A 23,334-nucleotide genomic window follows, 5' to 3' on the forward strand; every position below is an offset into this window, starting at 1 on the left:
CCCCAAAAATCTAAAACTTAAAAGTCAGCATTGGCTATATTAAAACTTGACTCCAATACATTATTACTATTAGTAATTAAAAAAGATTTACAAATATTCAGTAAGATGCATGCCTATATATTCACAAAATATATCTGTAATGGTGTGTGCTAAAATATTAATACACTATCTTGAATCTTATACAGTAGATTAAAATTATATTTACCTAACAATATGTGATTTCTGGTCCACATTACACTGATAAGAACCTAGATGCGGGCGCAGGTCGGCACCAAATGAACCTCGCTGCCCATAGGATACAATGGATAGCGTTAGTGGTTTAAAAAAAGCATTCCATCAAACTTCCAGATGCTGTTTTTCTCCCAGTGTGGAGGAAGAATGTTTACGATTTTTACTGTGATTTCTTCACTCTTGTAATATGTAATCCTTAGTTTCTGTTGATCGTAAACAATAATAACGATTCAAAACAGTTGTCCTTCAAACCCCACCTCTATTCACCGTCATCAGAAAAGAGGGAGCTCCTCATCACGGTGCTACCAGAGCGTCTACTGCTGGCCCAGCTCCATGAAGCCTAATTTATGCTCTGTCCTGCGCAGACCTCCAAGCTCAGAACGGTTACATTGGTGACGCCATGTGAGCTTGTATATCAGCTACTCTCAACGCGCAATACCGTTGTGCAATGAAGTATATATGTCTCGATAAGGGCATGGGTGCATCTCACAAGCCAACACACAAGGAGGTTCATAAACTGAAACCAGCGCTCCCCAAAACAACAGGTTTGAGGATCTGTTGGGAATTGATTACATGAAACAGCCACCTGTGCAATTAGTCTCAATGTTTGTAAACAAGGAAAACAAAATGGTCTATAGGTTCAAGGTTACTTTAATAGGTCTCCTTGAGGAGAAATTTGTCTTGGACACATGAGCGACGAGCAGCATACAAAGATACAAAAATACAGTACAGTACAGTACAAAAAACAACAATAAGTAAGGTGCACAGTGACATATATACTGTATGTACAGCCCCATCCCACATTATAGGTGACAATGAGTGACAAATAGACAAAAAGTGCTTTCGTTTTCGAGATACCCCTACCGGAGGTAGGACCAAACGCAACATAGGTCTCTCATACATGAAATGGATTCTTGTATAAAAATATTTTACTGCAAAAGTGGTGAAATTGATATGTAAAGTTATACTCCCCATATTAAAAATAAGGCCTGTCCGTCTGGGGGTTGAGGCATATAAACTCATGTAGATTCACAATGGAAGCTCTGAGAGGTTGAAACTTGGCATACTTGATGCTAGGACATCCCTCTACATTCTAGAGAAGACCTAATGTCAATATGTGAATGGAAATGGAAGATATAGTCATTTGAACACATACCTACAATAGGAGAAAATGTAAATCTATGTAGAGTGCTCTTTTTACTTTGTAGTGACTCTGACATGGATTGCCATATCAACACATATGAGGGCTTGTTGGAAATGTGTGGTTCTACTGAACTGAGCAATTCCAATTGTGTAAAGGTAGCTTGTATACTTGTGGAGTTATATCACTAAACGTATACGGTGTCCCAAACGGGGGGAAATGTAAACCATCCTAATGAAATCACACCGATTAGTTTTATTTTCAATTCACTTATAAAGGGTGGAAAATGTTTACAAATTCACTTGAGTAGATGTCCCTAAAATGTATGAAATGTCCAAAAGTTTAGAAAATGTGCAATTTGAGAGAAATGCAGGGCTACAGTAGCACTCAAATTATTTAGCAAACCTGGCTGAGGGAATCCAAGCTCTACCCATTTGATGCTCAATGTTTTCCTATAATAACAGCCTCTTTCAATCCTATAAGACATTATATCATTTAGCATATTGGTTAAAATGTAGTTATACTACAGTATTTGGCTGCACCTGTTCTCTCTTATAGTCTACATGGGCTTCTTCATAAACTGACATGTAAATATTTTGGAAATAGAAAAGATGAGAAGGACCTTGCCGAATCAAGAGTGGAGAGTGACCAAGTTCTATAAAGTGTAATAGAGCCTCTCCAATAGCCCTATTGTATGTTGTGCAGCACTTTGGTCGACCCTGGTGGTTTTTAAATGTGCTCTAGCAATAAAATTGACTTGACTTGACAATACAATAGCAGCACCCTGACTCTATTTCACTAGAATGGAACAGAGCATTAAGTGGTATCAATAATATGGTTACTACTGTACATAGAGCCTATCAATAGTGTACGTACAACATTATGTTGTACGTACACTATAGTCAACATACATGTAGATACTGTACAAATGTACAGACAAATGTCTTTCATTTTAGTTTAGCTGAATGTAGAGTGATGTATAAACATTGGATCCAAATCTTTGTATCATTTGTGGTAAACATTTAGAAATAGAAACATTTTCCTTTTTTCAAAAAAGCCCACTGCAGAAGGCCTTCCCAATTGCATAGTAAATGTTGCTCAACAGAGAGATGATGGTGTTCATAAAACCCTGTCTCCATATACAGATGATATACTTTCTTTCTTTTAAAGATTTGTTTTTGGGCTTTTATGCCTTTATTAATAGGACAGTAGACTGACAGGAAAGATGGGGAGTAACATGCAGCAAAGATTGTCTGGATCAGGAATTGAACCGGCGATGCCGCCAGGCATCCATGCCTATGTGGCAATGCCTAAGTGGTATGCACCCAAACCAGTTGGCCAGCGGGCACCCGATATACTTAATTTCTAAATTAAGTATCTTATTATCATGTATCATGTAGAGCAAATAAGAAAAACAACAGTAAGCAACAAGTTGCAAGTGTTGATAGAGAGAGCATGCACCAGAAGACAGAGTAGGGTTGATAGATTGTTTAACATACAAAACAGACAGAGTAGGGTTGATAGATTGTTTAACATACAAAACGATTTTTTAATTTGTGGGAAGACCCGTTCAAGACCATAACATCTGACAGCCATTATGACTGGTATAGCTAAGAGTACCAGAGACAAGGTCCTTCATGCAGCATCAGAAAGGTTGATGAAGTTGTACATCTGCGGTTGCTCTCGTACAATATATTTGTGAATGATGCCAAATATCATGAAAGCTGCATTAAACACCACATCTCTACAACTAAGTATAGCAGCTGCTAGACTAAAACAGTTATGGTGACATACTGAGGTCTGAGGAAGAAATTAGATGGTCCAACTGAAAAGCTCATACAGCATTACAATCTGTTGAAAGACACAGAAGAAAGTCCAAAGTGTGCCCACACTGTGGAGCTGCAGGTAAATCAGGAAAGGACATGGACCATTGTCTTCAGTATGTCATCATAAACCTTAGTTTAGTGTCATCACTTCAATTTCTTTAGAGAAAAGAGTTTTCTCAATGACTTCAATTAACTTATAAGCCATAGATACTGGTCTGCTGTTGTTTCTTTTGTTTAATCTGGCAGCTGCTATATTTAATTGTAGAGATGTGGTTTTTAAGGCAGCGTTTATGATATTTGGCATCATACACAGAGCTATGGGTACGAGAGCAACCACTGATGTTCAGCAACATTTATATAGTACATTGAAGGCCTTTTGCTGTGGCCTTTTTGACATTTGGGGTCTTGTTTCTTTCCTTTTTCCAAATGTTTTCCACGTTGATGAGATTTGTGATTAATTCATGGATTAAATGTCCTCCATCTTGGATTTCAAAGTAAACAAATTTGAATATGCTATTCTCTTGGCCCTAATATGATTAGCGTTACTCTTTTTTTCACTTCTAGGAGAATGTGGGTGGGCTATGTTAAGAAGAGCGCCTGCAGCCAAAACAAAATAAAAAATATATATAACGCTCCGTCATACAACGGTGACGCTCGCTAATTGTTCGCTAATTCAAAATAGCCGATGTACAGTACTACAAGGATGCAGTGAAGACAATATGATGAGATGTTTGTTTTCAGCTGTGAAACGCTGTCCGCAGCTTACAGTTGCAAGCCTGTGAGGCTTCCCTCACAGGAGGGGGACCCCCATTCATGTCAATGGCATGTTTGCATTTAAACCACCTCTACAGCAGGTTTAAAATTAATCGCTTACTGATGTTTAAATCAAAGTTTAAAGTAGTGGTGCAACAGGATTAACAGTAATCCAGGTTTATAGTGAAAATTCAAACCAAGATTAAAAGGATGGTTTAAAACTAAACCTGATTAATGAAAACTAGGTTTAAGGTTTGGTGCAAGCTGATTAAAAGATAAACCTTGATTTAAACCAGTTTAAGGCTTAAACCGTGTTGGTGCAAGCCGGCCTTAATGAAACTTTAAGCTAGGTCACTCTTCTGCAAGCTAATTAGCTACTTGATTTGGCAAGTCCTTCTGATCTCTTCACATTCCAAAATATTTGCAATGATGCACTTGTCAGTTTATGAAAAAGCCCACATAGGCTATAAGATACAGATAGAACAGGTGGAGCCAAATACTGTAATATAACTCGAATGTAACCAAATGCGTTAAATTATATAAACTGTTCCGAATTTTATGACTTGCTTTAATGAGGATAATCTTTTTCTTTCATATATATATTCATTTTTATTGCCCGATTTTGTAACCCATTTTTCACCCAGTGCCAATTGCCTAAGCTGTAATCCTGGGCTCTGCTCTCCCACTGCCAACCTGGGGAGAGCCCTGAACTGAGCTCATGCTTCCTTCAGTGAGCAAGCCGCTTCTTGTCACCTGACAGGGAGGAGTTTCCCCAGTTGGACGTAGCGCGTGGAAGGAACACGTTATTCCAATCAGTTCCTTTCCCCTCCATCAGGCGCCCCGGCTGGTCAGGGGGAGGCAGGATAGAGACCAGGATTACTGCATGTTTTTGTGAGGGTATCTACCCTAGGAGACACGGGGAGAACATGCAAACTCCACACAGAAAGGCCCTTTTGCCAACCCCACCTAGGGTATAGGCGCTGATGATGCGGAGGAGGAAACATGCCCTCAGTGCCCACAGCGACGCCAGGACCTTCTAGCTGTGAGGCGACAGCTCTACGCACTGCACCACCGTGCCCCCTATTGAGGATAATCTTGAGCATCAAATGTGTAGAGCTTGGTTTCCCTCAGCTAGGTTTGTTAAATAATTTGAGTTCTACTGTAGGCCTGCATTTCTCTCTGCACTATTGTTCAGGATGCATAAAATGACAGATTTTCTCAACTTTGGGACATTTCATACATAGGGACATCTACTCAAGTGAATTTGTAAACATTGTCCACCCTTGATTAGTGAATTGAAAATAACATTTATAAATGTGATATTGTAGAGTTCATTAGGACAGGGTCTGGGTATATTCAGACTGGACGGTTTACATTACCTCCCATTTTGGACACCATATACGTTTAGTGATATAGCTCCATGAGTATACAAGCTACCTTTACACAATTGGTATTGCTCAGTTCAGTAGAACCACACCTCTCCAACAAGCCCTCATATGTGTTGATATGGCAATCCATGGCTGAGTCACTACAAAGTGAAAAGAGCACTCTACATAGATTTACATTTTCCCCTATTGTAGGTATGTGTTCAAATTACTATAACTCCCATTTCAATTTAGATATTGTCTTCTGTAGAATGTAGAGGGATGTCCTGGCATCAAGTATGCCAAGTTTCAAACCTCTCAGAGCTTCCATTGTGAATTTTCATGAGTTTATATGCCTCAACCCCCAGACGGACAGGCTTTATTTTTTATTTTGGGAGTATAACTTTATATATCAATTTCACCACTTTTGCAGTAAAATACAAGAATCCATTTCATGTATGAGAGACCTTAGAGATGAGGAAAAACTATGTTGTGTTTGGTCCTACCTCCGGTAGGGGTATCTAATTTTGGGGGCCAAAGTCACTAGCCTAATATTATCATTAAAGGCCAGGTTCAGTCAAATAAATATGATAAGTGTATTCCCAGTTCTTCACACAACAGAGTATTATTAACCAACAGACAACATTTGAATGATGAAAAAAAAAAAAAAAAAAAAGAAAGAAAAGTTTGAACAATTATTTTTCAAAATGTTTGAAATCCAATAATTTTTTCTGGCCTCTCTGCCAAGGACTGTAGGGGCGTGGCCTATGTACCGCATGAAGCCACGCCCATTAACAGAGGTATCTGCTTAGTGGTGTAAAAAAAAGTAACGGTACATTTTTACTCAAAAAAGAAAGTAACTAAGTACTCAAGTACTGTACTTAAAGGGTCATGAAACACAAATTCACTTTTTCTATAAATATATATTATATAAATGAGTCACTTGTGATGGGGGCATTGATATGGTAAAGCAGGGCTACTCAACTTTAGATGGCTCAGGGGCCACTCAGCAAAATAAAAGTCAAAGGGCCGCAAGCAAAAAATGACGGCCCCATTTTGGACGTTTAGGCCTACAATGGATTTTTAGGCCTACAATAATTAAGGAAACGCACAGAAAACAGCCACATTTCCAATCTATATAAGCCAGGCCAAACCTCATTGTACCAAAAGATTGTCATGGATGGAATGATGAAATGATCACATTTTATCAAATTCACTTTCCTTGCATTTAAGATTGTCACGTTTCATGACAGCAATTGGTTTTTGGCATAAATAAATAAAGAACATGATTTTGCACACTTTTGAGAGTGCAAGGCTCCCTTTCATTTTTCATTAGGACGGATTTAAAATAAATAGACGTTTATACTTATTATTCAATCACTCAAACCCTTGGAGGACATTCACCAAAAAGGGCCGATCTACAAGCTCACAACAAGATGCATTGTAGATCGGCTATTTTTGGTGAAGAGAGTTGTTGGTATGGAAAAAATAACTCAAGTACAGTTCAACTCAGCCTCAGTTGCACTGTACTTGTTACAGTTTGATGCTTTGAGCTTTGTTAAACACAACTGCTCGTTGGAGGAGATTTGTGGTATAATAAGCATAATAGTTCCTGGCTGCTGCGATCTGTTGGAATGCGTGCACTGTCGCTGCTGACTTTACTTTTCAATGACGGCGGAGTGGCGGTGACAGAGACAAGCACAGACAACGGCGACGTCTTCATTAGCCTGAAACATGACGGTCGCGATATCACACGGCCGTCATGCGTCCAGACCAGTCTCCAGTGAGCCCGACTGTGGTTGTCTGCTGCAAAATCTCAGCAGATTTGTCTCTGTCTCGTTGTACAAGCTCGGCATCTCACACTGTTGTCAGTGCTCCGTGCTGCTGTAGTGACTGCATTCTCTTCCTGACTCGTCGTATCCCTAACCTACGAGGTGCACAAGGCTCAAATATCACAGCGTTGAAATAAATGACGGCGTTAAAAGGACTTTGACAGACTTAGAAAAATATATATTTGTAATGGTATGATCATGACGGGCCGCACAGACATGCGGAGGGCCACGGGTTGTGTAGCGCTGTGGTAAAGATTTCCCACAGGCTTGTGGATTCAGAGCTTTCTGCTGTCTCTGTAGCTATTTCTGTGTTCTTCCAGTTTCAGGGTAGAAAAGAAATATTTGGCGCCACTCATTAAATATTAGTGTAACCCCTCTATTCTGGCTCACTCCCAGCAGATTGATGACGCCAAAACTTCTCTCAGGTTCACTGTATTTATTGTCAGTTCTGTCAAGACAATAACAACACACACACATGTGGTTGGTGGTGTGGGATGGCAACACAGCTCCTGCCCCATAAACAGGAAAGCAGCAGTACAAAGGGGCGGAACTGCTGCCAACCGGGACTTAAATACTATTATCACCACCCGCCACAAGAGGGCACAGTTACACCAGAGGGGAAAATAAAAGTCAGCCTTGCATACTGTAATATAATTGAACCCAAAATACAAATTAATTTTGATGGACTTCAAACTCAATAACAACCCTGTTACATTAGCTCATGCTATTTTATTTCTGCGACGTGACGTGGCTTATCTAATTAATATTAAAGCTATACTGTGTAAGTTGCTCAACGTCAGTAGCTCTATAGCAAACCTCACGGCTCATAGAAAACATATAAAGAGAAGGCTTTTGAAGCTGAAAATAACGGAGTGGGGGTTCTAAAACTTTAGCGATTTAACAGTTAGGACCATTTTAAGATTTGTTTTGTAAAAAAAGTTACATGGTATAACTTTAACGTTTGTTTTATATAGAGTTGTATCAAGGGGCGATTAACGCAGCTGATGTTTGAGCCTTGGTGCACACCGTAGTTTAGAGACTGAGGAAGCAATGACAGTCAGTCAGTGCAAGATGCAGCTAGCAGCATGGCTAGTAGTAGTACGAGACAGACAAAACGTCAGAGATTCTTGCAGCAGACAACCACAATCACAATAATTACGGCGTCGCGTGCAGCAAACGTCGAAGCTTTGAAACGGCACATCTACACAGCGCGAGCCCCAGACACACACGCTCCCAGAACAGGAGCGGCTCTACCTTGTACACGAGCACGTAGCCCGTAGCCCGTAGCCTATGTCCTTTGTACAGTGCTCCCGAGTCCCCAGACCAGGGACGTGCTGGCCATTGGGAAAAGCGGGACAACTCCCGAACGGCCGGTTCATTCCCGCCCAGTCCAGGCCGGCCATTAGGAAAAAATGTAAAATAAAATGTCGGCCTTTGTTCCATTTTGGGGGCTGGGCGGCCAACAAAGTAAATCGGGCAGAAACCTCGTATCTCCAAGTTTCAAATTTGTACATTTTTTCGCAAAGCAAAGCCATGCTTCATCATACATTACAAGGCCATCGCACAAAAGTAGTGAAAACAGCAGATCTACAAGCACACAACGCCTCGCACCGCGAGGCATTGTGTGCTTGTAGATCGGCTGAAATGATTAATACAGAACAAACGGTTTTGGACATGCAAGGTTTCCACCCGACAACGACGAAATATAACTCATGTTTTGGCCCACTGGCTTGTCACACAAATCTTTGAGTATACATTCCTCTAAGAGCCGCATCCCACTTCCAAGCCCATTCACGCCCCCTTTACATCGACTTCAACTCATAGGTAGAGCGTACAGTGTTGGTAGAACGTAAGGAATACCGCCCATAACTCTATCATTGGCCCCCCGTTGCCATGGTGACCGCCGTCCATTGGCTCGTATTCCCAGCTATGGGACCGGCGGATCCAATTTCAACCGAGGGGGGCGAAGCCACAACACACACACACACACACACACACACACACACACACACACACACACACACACACACACAGACACACACACACACACACACACACACACACACACACACACAAATAGCTAATAGTTAGCTCACAACTTTCCACTTTTCTCTTTCACCTCAACCGGAAGTGTGTCCGGCGGTCAAATATGTCCGACCGGAAACGTGCGCTGCGCCACAATAGTTCCACCACAATAGTTCCCCCCCAAAAAACATTTTTTTTATTTATTTTTTATTTATTTTTTTATTTTTTATTTTTTATTTTTTATTTTTTTACTTTTTATTTTTTATTTTTTTAACTTTTTTTTTTCAAAAAACTAAAAAAAAAAAAAAAAAAAAATTAGTAAAGAAGCGGGCGTGGACTCTGCCGCGAACCTCTAGTAGAGAGAGATCTCTCTCTATAGCGCGCAATGAGGGCCTCTCCAACTCTTTTTCCCGGGCTGAATCGGGGGCCCAGCACGTCCCTGGTTAGAGCAGTGGTTCTCAGGAGGACAGTCTGATGGTGCTGTCTTCACTGATGAGTAACAGGTCAGAGCAGTGCTGTCCTCACTGATGAGTAACAGGTTAGAGCAGTGTTGTCTTCACTGATGACTAACAGGTTAGAGTAATGCTGTCTTCACTGATGAGTAACAGGTCAGAGCAGTGCTGTCTTCACTGATGAGTAACAGGTCAGAGCAGTGCTGTCTTCACTGATGAGTAACAGGTCAGAGCAGTGATGTCTTCACTGATGAGTAACAGGTTAGAGTAGTGCTGTCCTCACTGATGAGTAACAGGTCAGAGTAGTGCTGTCTTCACTGATGAGTAACAGGTTAGAACAGTGCTGTCTTCACTGATGAGTAACAGGTCAGAGCAGTGCTGTCTTCACTGATGAGTAACAGGTTAGAGCAGTGCTGTCTTCACTGATGACTGAGTAACAGGTTAGAGCAGTGCTGTCTTCACTGATGACTGAGTAACAGGTTAGAGAAGTGCTGTCTTCACTGATGACTGAGTAACAGGTCAGAGCAGTGGTGTCTTCACTGATTTTTTTTTTTTTTTTTTTTTTTTTTTTTTTTTTAACTTTTTTTTTATTTTTTTATTTTTTTTTTAACTTTTTTTTTTTCAAAAAACTTTAAAAAAAAAAAGCGCGCAATGAGGGCCTCTCCAACTCTTTTTCCCGGGCTGAATCGGGGGCCCAGCACGTCCCTGGTTAGAGCAGTGGTTCTCAGGAGGACAGTCTGATGGTGCTGTCTTCACTGATGAGTAACAGGTCAGAGCAGTGCTGTCCTCACTGATGAGTAACAGGTCAGATCAGTGCTGTCCTCACTGATGAGTAACAGGTTAGAGCAGTGTTGTCTTCACTGATGACTAACAGGTTAGAGTAATGCTGTCTTCACTGATGACTAACAGGTTAGAGTAATGCTGTCTTCACTGATGACTAACAGGTTAGAGCAGTGCTGTCTTCACTGATGACTAACAGGTCAGAGCAGTGTTGTCTTCACTGATGAGTAACAGGTTAGAGCAGTGCTGTCTTCACTGATGAGTAACAGGTTAGAGCAGTGCTGTCTTCACTGATGAGTAACAGGTTAGAGCAGTGCTGTCTTCACTGATGACTGAGTAACAGGTTAGAGCAGTGCTGTCTTCACTGATGACTGAGTAACAGGTTAGAGCAGTGCTGTCTTCACTGATGAGTAACAGGTCAGAGTAGTGCTGTCTTCACTGATGAGTAACAGGTCAGAGCAGTGCTGTCTTCACTGATGAGTAACAGGTCAGAGCAGTGCTGTCTTCACTGATGAGTAACAGGTCAGAGCAGTGATGTCTTCACTGATGAGTAACAGGTTAGAGTAGTGCTGTCCTCACTGATGAGTAACAGGTCAGAGTAGTGCTGTCTTCACTGATGAGTAACAGGTTAGAACAGTGCTGTCTTCACTGATGAGTAACAGGTCAGAGCAGTGCTGTCTTCACTGATGAGTAACAGGTTAGAGCAGTGCTGTCTTCACTGATGACTGAGTAACAGGTTAGAGCAGTGCTGTCTTCACTGATGACTGAGTAACAGGTTAGAGAAGTGCTGTCTTCACTGATGACTGAGTAACAGGTCAGAGCAGTGGTGTCTTCACTGATTTTTTATTTATTTTTATTTTTTTATTTTTTTTTAACTTTTTTTTTATTTTTTTATTTTTTTTTTAACTTTTTTTTTTCAAAAAACTAAAAAAAAAAAAAAAAAAAAAAATAGTAAAGAGCGGGCGTGGACTCTGCCGCGAACCTCTAGTAGAGAGAGATCTCTCTCTATAGCGCGCAATGAGGGCCTCTCCAACTCTTTTTCCCGGGCTGAATCGGGGGCCCAGCACGTCCCTGGTTAGAGCAGTGGTTCTCAGGAGGACAGTCTGATGGTGCTGTCTTCACTGATGAGTAACAGGTCAGAGCAGTGCTGTCCTCACTGATGAGTAACAGGTCAGATCAGTGCTGTCCTCACTGATGAGTAACAGGTTAGAGCAGTGTTGTCTTCACTGATGACTAACAGGTTAGAGTAATGCTGTCTTCACTGATGACTAACAGGTTAGAGTAATGCTGTCTTCACTGATGACTAACAGGTTAGAGTAATGCTGTCTTCACTGATGACTAACAGGTTAGAGCAGTGCTGTCTTCACTGATGACTAACAGGTCAGAGCAGTGCTGTCTTCACTGATGACTAACAGGTCAGAGCAGTGTTGTCTTCACTGATGAGTAACAGGTTAGAGCAGTGCTGTCTTCACTGATGAGTAACAGGTTAGAGCAGTGTTGTCTTCACTGATGAGTAACAGGTTAGAGCAGTGCTGTCTTCACTGATGAGTAACAGGTTAGAGCAGTGCTGTCTTCACTGATGAGTAACAGGTTAGAGCAGTGCTGTCTTCACTGATGACTGAGTAACAGGTTAGAGCAGTGCTGTCTTCACTGATGACTGAGTAACAGGTTAGAGCAGTGTTGTCTTCACTGATGAGTAACAGGTCAGAGTAGTGCTGTCTTCACTGAGCGGGCGTGGACTCTGCCGCGAACCTCTAGTAGAGAGAGATCTCTCTCTATAGCGCGCAATGAGGGCCTCTCCAACTCTTTTTCCCGGGCTGAATCGGGGGCCCAGCACGTCCCTGCCCCAGACCCCTGCACCAACACGCTACCGAATGCATGCGTAGCAGAGAACCCACATAGCAAAAAGTTTGGCCCAATTCTGGCTGAACTCCGGCAGTTCTGGCTGACATCCGGCAGGTCTGGCTGACTGTATGCCTTGTATGTGCCACACATCTCCAACGAACCAGTGTCTCTACATCATAACATAACAGCTGGGCTTTTGTTTCGAATGAAACACCTGTTTGTTAAGTTCTGGAAGGAAGCACTTGCACTGTACAAGCTCTTGTAGTGTCTTGTAGTCAGTGTTGGGCAAATTACTTTAAAAAAGTAATTAGTTATAGTTACTAGTTACTTCTCTAAAAAAGTAACTGAGTTAGTAACTGAATTACTCTATTGTAATTATTTTTTTCTTTTTTTAGCAGGTTTCACAAACTGGTCGCGGTACAGTAAACAAAAAAAGAAATCAAAGATTTCAGTTTATTTAACTTAAAGATATTTGTATTATATAAGTACGTATAAGTAAGTATTTTTTAAGTAAATTAGAGTGAAATAAATCGATTCAGACATATTACAGTATTTTCTGCCTTTCATTCTTTTCAAGGGAAAAAAATACCTTATATCGCTTTTTTTGATGCCTTCCATTATTATTCTCAAGGGGGAAAAAACACCTCATGTCATTTTGCTTCACGTGTGGACACAGAGAGGAGGGGAGATCTGTTGCCAAGAAAACTAAACTAAACAAAGGTTTAGGCAATTATACATCAACATTTAATCTCTGCATACGGATTTAAGGCTCCCTATGTGTCACTATGCTTGTGGATCTATTGTTTTTGGCAAGTAACATCAGGTGGATTCACATGGATCACGGGCAACTCTGTGAGTTATTTATTTATTTTTGACCGACACACGGGCTCGCTCTCTCTCTCTCTCTCTCTCTCTCTCTCGGGGACGCTTACGGTAACGGAGCACATTTCATTGTCAGTAACGGTAACGGCGTTGTAACGATGGAAATTGTAATTAATTAGATTACCCATTACTGAAAAAAATAGCAGCGTTATGTAACACTGTTTATTTAAACGCCGTTATACCCAACACTGCTTGTAGTGAGCTTGTAGATCTGCTGATTTTGGTGAATATCCCCTTAGAATAGCGATGCTGGGGTTTAGTGATTGATAATGTATAAACATTTATTTATTTTAAATCTGTCCTAATGACAAATTTAAAGGAGCCTCCGCACACTCAAAAGTGTGCAAAATCATGTTCTTTATTTTCAGTTACATTTCAGTTAAAATTGCAAGGTTTTGGTCATAGATCTTCTTCAGGCATGCAGCACCTCACAAATCTATTGGCAGATGAGTGGTGTTCCTTTCACTATTATCCGTCCTCGGATATTTTCTCAAGTTGTTATATATTTGTTAGGTCTATTATGGACAGTATTTGTCATTATTCCAATAATAATAAAAATGCTGCATCTGCATAAAGTAAGTATTTTCTACTCCCAAGTTGATATGAGTATTAACAAAATATCTGTTTATGGTAGATTAAGAGATGATAAAAAATATGCGATTAATTTGCGATTAATCGTTATCAATTATGGACAAATGTGCGATTAATTCGATTAAATATTTTAATCGATCCCCAGCCCTAGTATTTTTATTTAAAGAAAAATACACACATACAAAAATGAACCATCAACTGTCTGGAAGAAATAACTACACTTTCTTTCACAGTAATATGTTTCTTTCACAGTAACAGTGAGTGCATGGCATGCATTGCAATTGTAAAGTAAATATTGAGGTAGTGTGCATATTCAAAAGCCTCAGTTTGTCACACTGTAAAGGCACTTTTTACTGCCCTTGGAAAATCAAATAAAAGGTTTAAAAATACAGCTACTCAGAGCTTTCAGGACCTGCATTTTCAACAAACGAAAACAGTACAAAAAATGCTGTAACACTCAAGAGCTTCCAGGAGCTGCATTTTCAATAAGTACAAACCATACTGTAGCTACTCTGAGCTTTCAGGAGCTGAAACAAAAACAGTGCAACAAATACTGTAGCTACTCAGAGCTTTCAGGAGCTGCATTTTCAACAAGTACAGAACATAGTATACTGTAGCTACTCAGAGCTTTCAGGAGCTGCATTTCTGTTTTTATTTCATTGTAGAGGGCAGGGATTTCTGTGTCCATGAAATAATTACGTGAGGGAAGGGAATATCTGTGATTTAACTGTTTGAGAAGCTGTCGGAATCCAGGTTTCTCAACAGTATAAATAGGGACCTGATCCATGCAAATGTAGGTTGCTACAGCTCTGTTCAGCCTCCTGGCTTCACGTGAGTTGTCATCATACTTGGTCTGTTGTTCTATGGCATCTGTTATTTTAGGCTGTGACTGTGTTGGTCTGGCTGCAGCATGTTGAGCTTGAGTTCCGTATCCTCTCCAGACCGGATATGCATATGCTACAGCTATTGTTGGTTATCTTAAAGCAATAGCTATTGCTAACAGGACAACAACGCACTCGTCAACAGGTTTACTGGGCTCGTGGGCCGAGTTTAATGCAAAGTTATACTGTTACCAGTTATACTGTTACCAACCTCTTTTAATTGTTTGTATAGATCAGGGTGTCTGTCCTTGAGATGCTTCGCCAGGTTGCTCGTGTTGGCTCCTTTGCACGGAACATTTCTGTAGCATCTCCTGCAGATTGGCTTGGAGCTGTCCTTTGCCCTTCCGTGCTCCATCCGATTCAAAACCAAAGTATTTCCACACTTCACTCCTGGTGTTTTGTTTTTCGACCAACGTGGGTCGTTGTGGTTGTTGCGCAGATACCATCTTGAGCTTTTAGCAGCGGCGATACGCAGCAGTATGTCGTCAACATTACACGTGAAACAGTGCAGTGTACTAGTAGAGGGGAGGGGCCGAGGGGCTGCCTGCAGCACGTTGTGTGTGTGTGTGTGTGCGCATGTCTGTCTGTCTGCTCCTCTGAAGTCAACCAACGAGAGCCGTACCGAACTATAAAACGTAGTATCGATACTACTGATACTACGGATAAGTCGTATTGTACCGAATGGATTTTTTCAGTATCGATATTTATCGATATACCGATATTTTTGACAACACTAGTGTGCGCGCACTGTCACGACATGCACGCACACACGCATGCATGCGCACACACACACACACACACACACACACACACACACACACACACACACACACACACACACACACACACATACACATACACTACACAGAACATAGCCAGCAGCGCAGCATCCATTCTGCTCCGGTTCCTCGGTAAACAGTCCAGAGCTAGAGAAAGTTTGTCCATGGATAAAAGCTCAGACAGCTTGTTTGTAAAATACTCGCACATTTGTTCTCGTTATACAACATGGAGTTACCGAATCTTTATACTTTTTACACCTCCAATGGCTGGTTTTAAAATTTGTTTCCGAAATGCAAACAGCAACAAGTGCCCACTGCCGACAGCTTCTCTCTGGCCGGCTTTACACTGCCACTGAAATCTAGCCTGAATCAGATCTGAGTCACATCAAAAGTGGAATCCGATTTTTTTTTTTAAATAGTCTAAATCCAGACAGGTCACATGAAATCTGTTTAATAAGTGTAAAAAACATCACAAGGATGCAGCTGGGACGTATCATCAGTGATGTAGCCTGGGGTCGACAGGTGTTTCGGGTCTCGCAACATCATACACCCTCGCCCAGGTGACCCAGCCGGGGTTGATCAAGTCCCGACTTACGTCCCAGTAGCTATCCACGATCAGTCCTATTAGGGAAAGACAGGGTCACTCAATGTGCAGCACCGGAACTACTCTGCCAGGATTGGGGAGCCATTCTGGCGCATGGAAGAACTAGGCTCTATGGGTTGACTCCTGGCCGGGCTCCTCCTACGTCTTACCAGGTCCTCTCCTGCTCTCACCAGGTTCAGAACCTGTGCGTTGCACCAGACCCCAATCCAAACATTCCATTCAGCTGCTGCAGTTGAATGGCCCTCCTAAAGGCCTCACCGTGGATTTGTTGGGCTTCTTCCTCACGGAAGACACAGGCTGGGGCGCTAACCCAACCTGCTCCCGGGTGCCGTCTAAATTCCGGCCGTCAACCGAGTCTCCGGTGGTCACCAAACTATTCCTGGTTGTCACATAGTCTATTCCTATGAGCCACTATAAATAGAACTAATAGTGTAAAAAACATCACAAGGATGCAGCTGGGACGTATCATCAGTGATGTAGCCTGGGGTCGACGGGTGTTTCGGGTCTCGCAACATCATACACCCTCGCCCAGGTGACCCAGCCGGGGTTGATCAAGTCCCGACTTACGTCCCAGTAGCTATCCACGATCAGTCCTATTAGGGAAAGACAGGGTCACTCAATGTGCAGCACCGGAACTACTCTGCCAGGATTGGGGAGCCATTCTGGCGCGTGGAAGAACTAGGCTCTATGGGTTGACTCCTGGCCGGGCTCCTCCTACGTCTTACCAGGTCCTCTCCTGCTCTCACCAGGTTCAGAACCTGTGCGTTGCACCAGACCCCAATCCAAACATTCCATTCAGCTGCTGCAGTTGAATGGCCCTCCTAAAGGCCTCACCGTGGATTTGTTGGGCTTCTTCCTCACGGAAGACACAGGCTGGGGCGCTAACCCAACCTGCTCCCGGGTGCCGTCTAAATTCCGGCCGTCAACCGAGTCTCCGGTGGTCACCAAACTATTCCTGGTTGTCACATAGTCTATTCCTATGAGCCACTATAAATAGAACTAATAGTGTAAAAAACATCACAAGGATGCAGCTGGGACGTATCATCAGTGATGTAGCCTGGGGTCGACGGGTGTTTCGGGTCTCGCAACATCATACACCCTCGCCCAGGTGACCCAGCCGGGGTTGATCAAGTCCCGACTTACGTCCCAGTAGCTATCCACGATCAGTCCTATTAGGGAAAGACAGGGTCACTCAATGTGCAGCACCGGAACTACTCTGCCAGGATTGGGGAGCCATTCTGGCGCGTGGAAGAACTAGGCTCTATGGGTTGACTCCTGGCCGGGCTCCTCCTACGTCTTACCAGGTCCTCTCCTGCTCTCACCAGGTTCAGAACCTGTGCGTTGCACCAGACCCCAATACAAACATTCCATTCAGCTGCTGCAGTTGAATGGCCCTCCTAAAGGCCTCACCGTGGATTTGTTGGGCTTCTTCCTCACGGAAGACACAGGCTGGGGCGCTAACCCAACCTGCTCCCGGGTGCCGTCTAAATTCCGGCCGTCAACCGAGTCTCCGGTGGTCACCAAACTATTCCTGGTTGTCACATAGTCTATTCCTATGAGCCACTATAAATAGAACTAATAGTGTAAAAAACATCACAAGGATGCAGCTGGGACGTATCATCAGTGATGTAGCCTGGGGTCGACGGGTGTTTCGGGTCTCGCAACATCATACACCCTCGCCCAGGTGACCCAGCCGGGGTTGATCAAGTCCCGACTTACGTCCCAGTAGCTATCCACGATCAGTCCTATTAGGGAAAGACAGGGTCACTCAATGTGCAGCACCGGAACTACTCTGCCAGGATTGGGGAGCCATTCTGGCGCGTGGAAGAACTAGGCTCTATGGGTTGACTCCTGGCCGGGCTCCTCCTACGTCTTACCAGGTCCTCTCCTGCTCTCACCAGGTTCAGAACCTGTGCGTTGCACCAGACCCCAATCCAAACATTCCATTCAGCTGCTGCAGTTGAATGGCCCTCCTAAAGGCCTCACCGTGGATTTGTTGGGCTTCTTCCTCACGGAAGACACAGGCTGGGGCGCTAACCCAACCTGCTCCCGGGTGCCGTCTAAATTCCGGCCGTCAACCGAGTCTCCGGTGGTCACCAAACTATTCCTGGTTGTCACATAGTCTATTCCTATGAGCCACTATAAATAGAACTAATAGTGTAAAAAACATCACAAGGATGCAGCTGGGACGTATCATCAGTGATGTAGCCTGGGGTCGACGGGTGTTTCGGGTCTCGCAACATCATACACCCTCGCCCAGGTGACCCAGCCGGGGTTGATCAAGTCCTGACTTACGTCCCAGTAGCTATCCACGATCAGTCCTATTAGGGAAAGACAGGGTCACTCAATGTGCAGCACCGGAACTACTCTGCCAGGATTGGGGAGCCATTCTGGCGCGTGGAAGAACTAGGCTCTATGGGTTGACTCCTGGCCGGGCTCCTCCTACGTCTTACCAGGTCCTCTCCTGCTCTCACCAGGTTCAGAACCTGTGCGTTGCACCAGACCCCAATCCAAACATTCCATTCAGCTGCTGCAGTTGAATGGCCCTCCTAAAGGCCTCACCGTGGATTTGTTGGGCTTCTTCCTCACGGAAGACACAGGCTGGGGCGCTAACCCAACCTGCTCCCGGGTGCCGTCTAAATTCCGGCCGTCAACCGAGTCTCCGGTGGTCACCAAACTATTCCTGGTTGTCACATAGTCTATTCCTATGAGCCACTATAAATAGAACTAATAGTGTAAAAAACATCACAAGGATGCAGCTGGGACGTATCATCAGTGATGTAGCCTGGGGTCGACGGGTGTTTCGGGTCTCGCAACATCATACACCCTCGCCCAGGTGACCCAGCCGGGGTTGATCAAGTCCCGACTTACGTCCCAGTAGCTATCCACGATCAGTCCTATTAGGGAAAGACAGGGTCACTCAATGTGCAGCACCGGAACTACTCTGCCAGGATTGGGGAGCCATTCTGGCGCGTGGAAGAACTAGGCTCTATGGGTTGACTCCTGGCCGGGCTCCTCCTACGTCTTACCAGGTCCTCTCCTGCTCTCACCAGGTTCAGAACCTGTGCGTTGCACCAGACCCCAATCCAAACATTCCATTCAGCTGCTGCAGTTGAATGGCCCTCCTAAAGGCCTCACCGTGGATTTGTTGGGCTTCTTCCTCACGGAAGACACAGGCTGGGGCGCTAACCCAACCTGCTCCCGGGTGCCGTCTAAATTCCGGCCGTCAACCGAGTCTCCGGTGGTCACCAAACTATTCCTGGTTGTCACATAGTCTATTCCTATGAGCCACTATAAATAGAACTAATAGTGTAAAAAACATCACAAGGATGCAGCTGGGACGTATCATCAGTGATGTAGCCTGGGGTCGACGGGTGTTTCGGGTCTCGCAACATCATACACCCTCGCCCAGGTGACCCAGCCGGGGTTGATCAAGTCCTGACTTACGTCCCAGTAGCTATCCACGATCAGTCCTATTAGGGAAAGACAGGGTCACTCAATGTGCAGCACCGGAACTACTCTGCCAGGATTGGGGAGCCATTCTGGCGCGTGGAAGAACTAGGCTCTATGGGTTGACTCCTGGCCGGGCTCCTCCTACGTCTTACCAGGTCCTCTCCTGCTCTCACCAGGTTCAGAACCTGTGCGTTGCACCAGACCCCAATCCAAACATTCCATTCAGCTGCTGCAGTTGAATGGCCCTCCTAAAGGCCTCACCGTGGATTTGTTGGGCTTCTTCCTCACGGAAGACACAGGCTGGGGCGCTAACCCAACCTGCTCCCGGGTGCCGTCTAAATTCCGGCCGTCAACCGAGTCTCCGGTGGTCACCAAACTATTCCTGGTTGTCACATAGTCTATTCCTATGAGCCACTATAAATAGAACTAATAGTGTAAAAAACATCACAAGGATGCAGCTGGGACGTATCATCAGTGATGTAGCCTGGGGTCGACGGGTGTTTCGGGTCTCGCAACATCATACACCCTCGCCCAGGTGACCCAGCCGGGGTTGATCAAGTCCCGACTTACGTCCCAGTAGCTATCCACGATCAGTCCTATTAGGGAAAGACAGGGTCACTCAATGTGCAGCACCGGAACTACTCTGCCAGGATTGGGGAGCCATTCTGGCGCGTGGAAGAACTAGGCTCTATGGGTTGACTCCTGGCCGGGCTCCTCCTACGTCTTACCAGGTCCTCTCCTGCTCTCACCAGGTTCAGAACCTGTGCGTTGCACCAGACCCCAATCCAAACATTCCATTCAGCTGCTGCAGTTGAATGGCCCTCCTAAAGGCCTCACCGTGGATTTGTTGGGCTTCTTCCTCACGGAAGACACAGGCTGGGGCGCTAACCCAACCTGCTCCCGGGTGCCGTCTAAATTCCGGCCGTCAACCGAGTCTCCGGTGGTCACCAAACTATTCCTGGTTGTCACATAGTCTATTCCTATGAGCCAGTATAAATAGAACTAATAGTGTAAAAAACATCACAAGGATGCAGCTGGGACGTATCATCAGTGATGTAGCCTGGGGTCGACGGGTGTTTCGGGTCTCGCAACATCATACACCCTCGCCCAGGTGACCCAGCCGGGGTTGATCAAGTCCCGACTTACGTCCCAGTAGCTATCCACGATCAGTCCTATTAGGGAAAGACAGGGTCACTCAATGTGCAGCACCGGAACTACTCTGCCAGGATTGGGGAGCCATTCTGGCGCGTGGAAGAACTAGGCTCTATGGGTTGACTCCTGGCCGGGCTCCTCCTACGTCTTACCAGGTCCTCTCCTGCTCTCACCAGGTTCAGAACCTATGCGTTGCACCAGACCCCAATCCAAACATTCCATTCAGCTGCTGCAGTTGAATGGCCCTCCTAAAGGCCTCACCGTGGATTTGTTGGGCTTCTTCCTCACGGAAGACACAGGCTGGGGCGCTAACCCAACCTGCTCCCGGGTGCCGTCTAAATTCCGGCCGTCAACCGAGTCTCCGGTGGTCACCAAACTATTCCTGGTTGTCACATAGTCTATTCCTATGAGCCACTATAAATAGAACTAATAGTGTAAAAAACATCACAAGGATGCAGCTGGGACGTATCATCAGTGATGTAGCCTGGGGTCGACGGGTGTTTCGGGTCTCGCAACATCATACACCCTCGCCCAGGTGACCCAGCCGGGGTTGATCAAGTCCCGACTTACGTCCCAGTAGCTATCCACGATCAGTCCTATTAGGGAAAGACAGGGTCACTCAATGTGCAGCACCGGAACTACTCTGCCAGGATTGGGGAGCCATTCTGGCGCGTGGAAAAACTAGGCTCTATGGGTTGACTCCTGGCCGGGCTCCTCCTACGTCTTACCAGGTCCTCTCCTGCTCTCACCAGGTTCAGAACCTGTGCGTTGCACCAGACCCCAATCCAAACATTCCATTCAGCTGCTGCAGTTGAATGGCCCTCCTAAAGGCCTCACCGTGGATTTGTTGGGCTTCTTCCTCACGGAAGACACAGGCTGGGGCGCTAACCCAACCTGCTCCCGGGTGCCGTCTAAATTTCGGCCGTCAACCGAGTCTCCGGTGGTCACCAAACTATTCCTGGTTGTCACATAGTCTATTCCTATGAGCCACTATAAATAGAACTAATAGTGTAAAAAACATCACAAGGATGCAGCTGGGACGTATCATCAGTGATGTAGCCTGGGGTCGACGGGTGTTTCGGGTCTCGCAACATCATACACCCTCGCCCAGGTGACCCAGCCGGGGTTGATCAAGTCCCGACTTACGTCCCAGTACGTAAGTACTGGGACGTAAGTAAGAGGAAAATGAAAAATATTTTCTTTTCTATTATCATTATCATCAATATTGGCCATCGTCTTCAGTTTCAAAGTGCTTCATTTATTTATGAACAAATTGTTTTGTTCATAAATAAGATACAATTAGACTACTATAGGCTACAAGCTCAAGCGAATAGCTTCTGTAAGTTTTCATTACTATAACCAAAATAGTCGTGTGTTCACTGTGTTGTTTTGCAAGAGAAATAAGCGACCAGGTCTATGAAAACGAGGCCTAAATAAGTGATTATAGGCCAATGAGCTCTTTAAACCAATATACGTCGGCTATTTGAAAGTGGCCGAGCCGATCCAAGCTCACCACCACAACCACCATTATTTACAAGCAACTTTACATAAAAAATAGCTCAGCGTGGATTATAATAATCAGACATGGCAACACGCACCGTGCTCTGTTCCTCCACCGTCTCTCTCTTATCTGACACTCCGGATGGGGGCTACGTTTGGCTATGTTGCTTGCTAACGCTGCCTGCTATATATGGCGTATGTGTAGCCACAGCAGACAAATCAGTTGAAACCACCAGTCAGTCTGTGTAATGATGTAGGCCTATGGGACTAACAACAACAAGCAGACTTCTCCTGGACTTGTTCTCCATGTTACAACAAGAGTGCGCTCCGCCGCACTGCACACAGCTTAGCGACGAGAGAGAGAGAGAGAGAGAGAGAGAGAGAGAGAGAGAGAGAGAGAGAGAGAGAGAGACCTTTGACCTTTAAAAGCACCTTTATTAAAACACTGCACAACAAAAATTTGTCACATTAGTCACATCTAAATGAGAGAGAGAAAGAGAGAGAGAGAGAGAGAGAGAGAGAGAGAGAGAGAGAGAGAGAGAGAGAGAGAGAGACTCGGTGCGTCCAACGGTATGAGAGAATGAAGACCTATGCTTCACATAAGCGTCACATATTGTGAAAACAAATACCCCCTATTTTGTTTCCCTACATGTCTTTGATTCGCGGGACATCAGTGCCGTTTTACGGGACGCGGGACAGACGGTCCATTTTCGGGACTGTCCCGCGAGATGCGGGACGGGTGGTCACCCTAAGCGCGATTATTTACTATTTGATTACAGCGCATATTACAGCGCGCTGAGCACATGAGGAAAACAAGAGAGAAGAGAGAAAACACGTGAGCTAAATAGATACAACCAGAGAGAAGAGTGAAACACAAGAGTAAAGAAAAGAAAAACAATATTGTAACGTGTGTTTGTCTGTTATGTCGCATTTCCTGAACGTGATCAACTAGCGTCAACGTTGTGACGTAACGTCATGATGCCAACGTCGTTACCACGGTAACCAAAGCAGATATGTAGACGCAGGGCAGCTTTGGGCTGACGCTGTTAAAATCAGTCAGAACGCACAGATCCGATCTGTGTCACTTGCAAATGCAGTGTGAAAAGTCAGGCCAAAATATCAGATTTGAGAACCAAATCGGATTTGGGCTGGATTTGACTGCAGTGTAAAACAAGTTATATATATGTGTCGATCTTGTAGATCTATTTTCCAAATATTTTTTATACATTTGAAAACGTAATGG

The 23,334-nt window shown here is 44.4% G+C and overlaps 2 protein-coding genes across 3 annotated transcripts in view; one reads left to right on the forward strand and one right to left on the reverse strand.

Annotated features, from left to right (window-relative positions):
- The window catches only part of LOC308281586 (uncharacterized protein), a gene marked incomplete at its 3' end in the record, with an annotated part of 534,349 nt that overhangs the window by 404,472 nt on the left and 106,543 nt on the right, over positions 1-23,334 (reverse strand). The gene's annotated exons all lie outside the window — the stretch shown is intronic.
- Positions 1-23,334, forward strand: part of LOC308281730 (neurotrypsin-like) — a 92,980-nt gene that overhangs the window by 33,537 nt on the left and 36,109 nt on the right. The gene's annotated exons all lie outside the window — the stretch shown is intronic.

The sequence above is a fragment of the Nannobrachium achirus genome, assembly GCF_963921795.1.
Source record: "Nannobrachium achirus genome assembly, chromosome: 3".
Classification (NCBI taxonomy): domain Eukaryota; kingdom Metazoa; phylum Chordata; class Actinopteri; order Myctophiformes; family Myctophidae; genus Nannobrachium; species Nannobrachium achirus.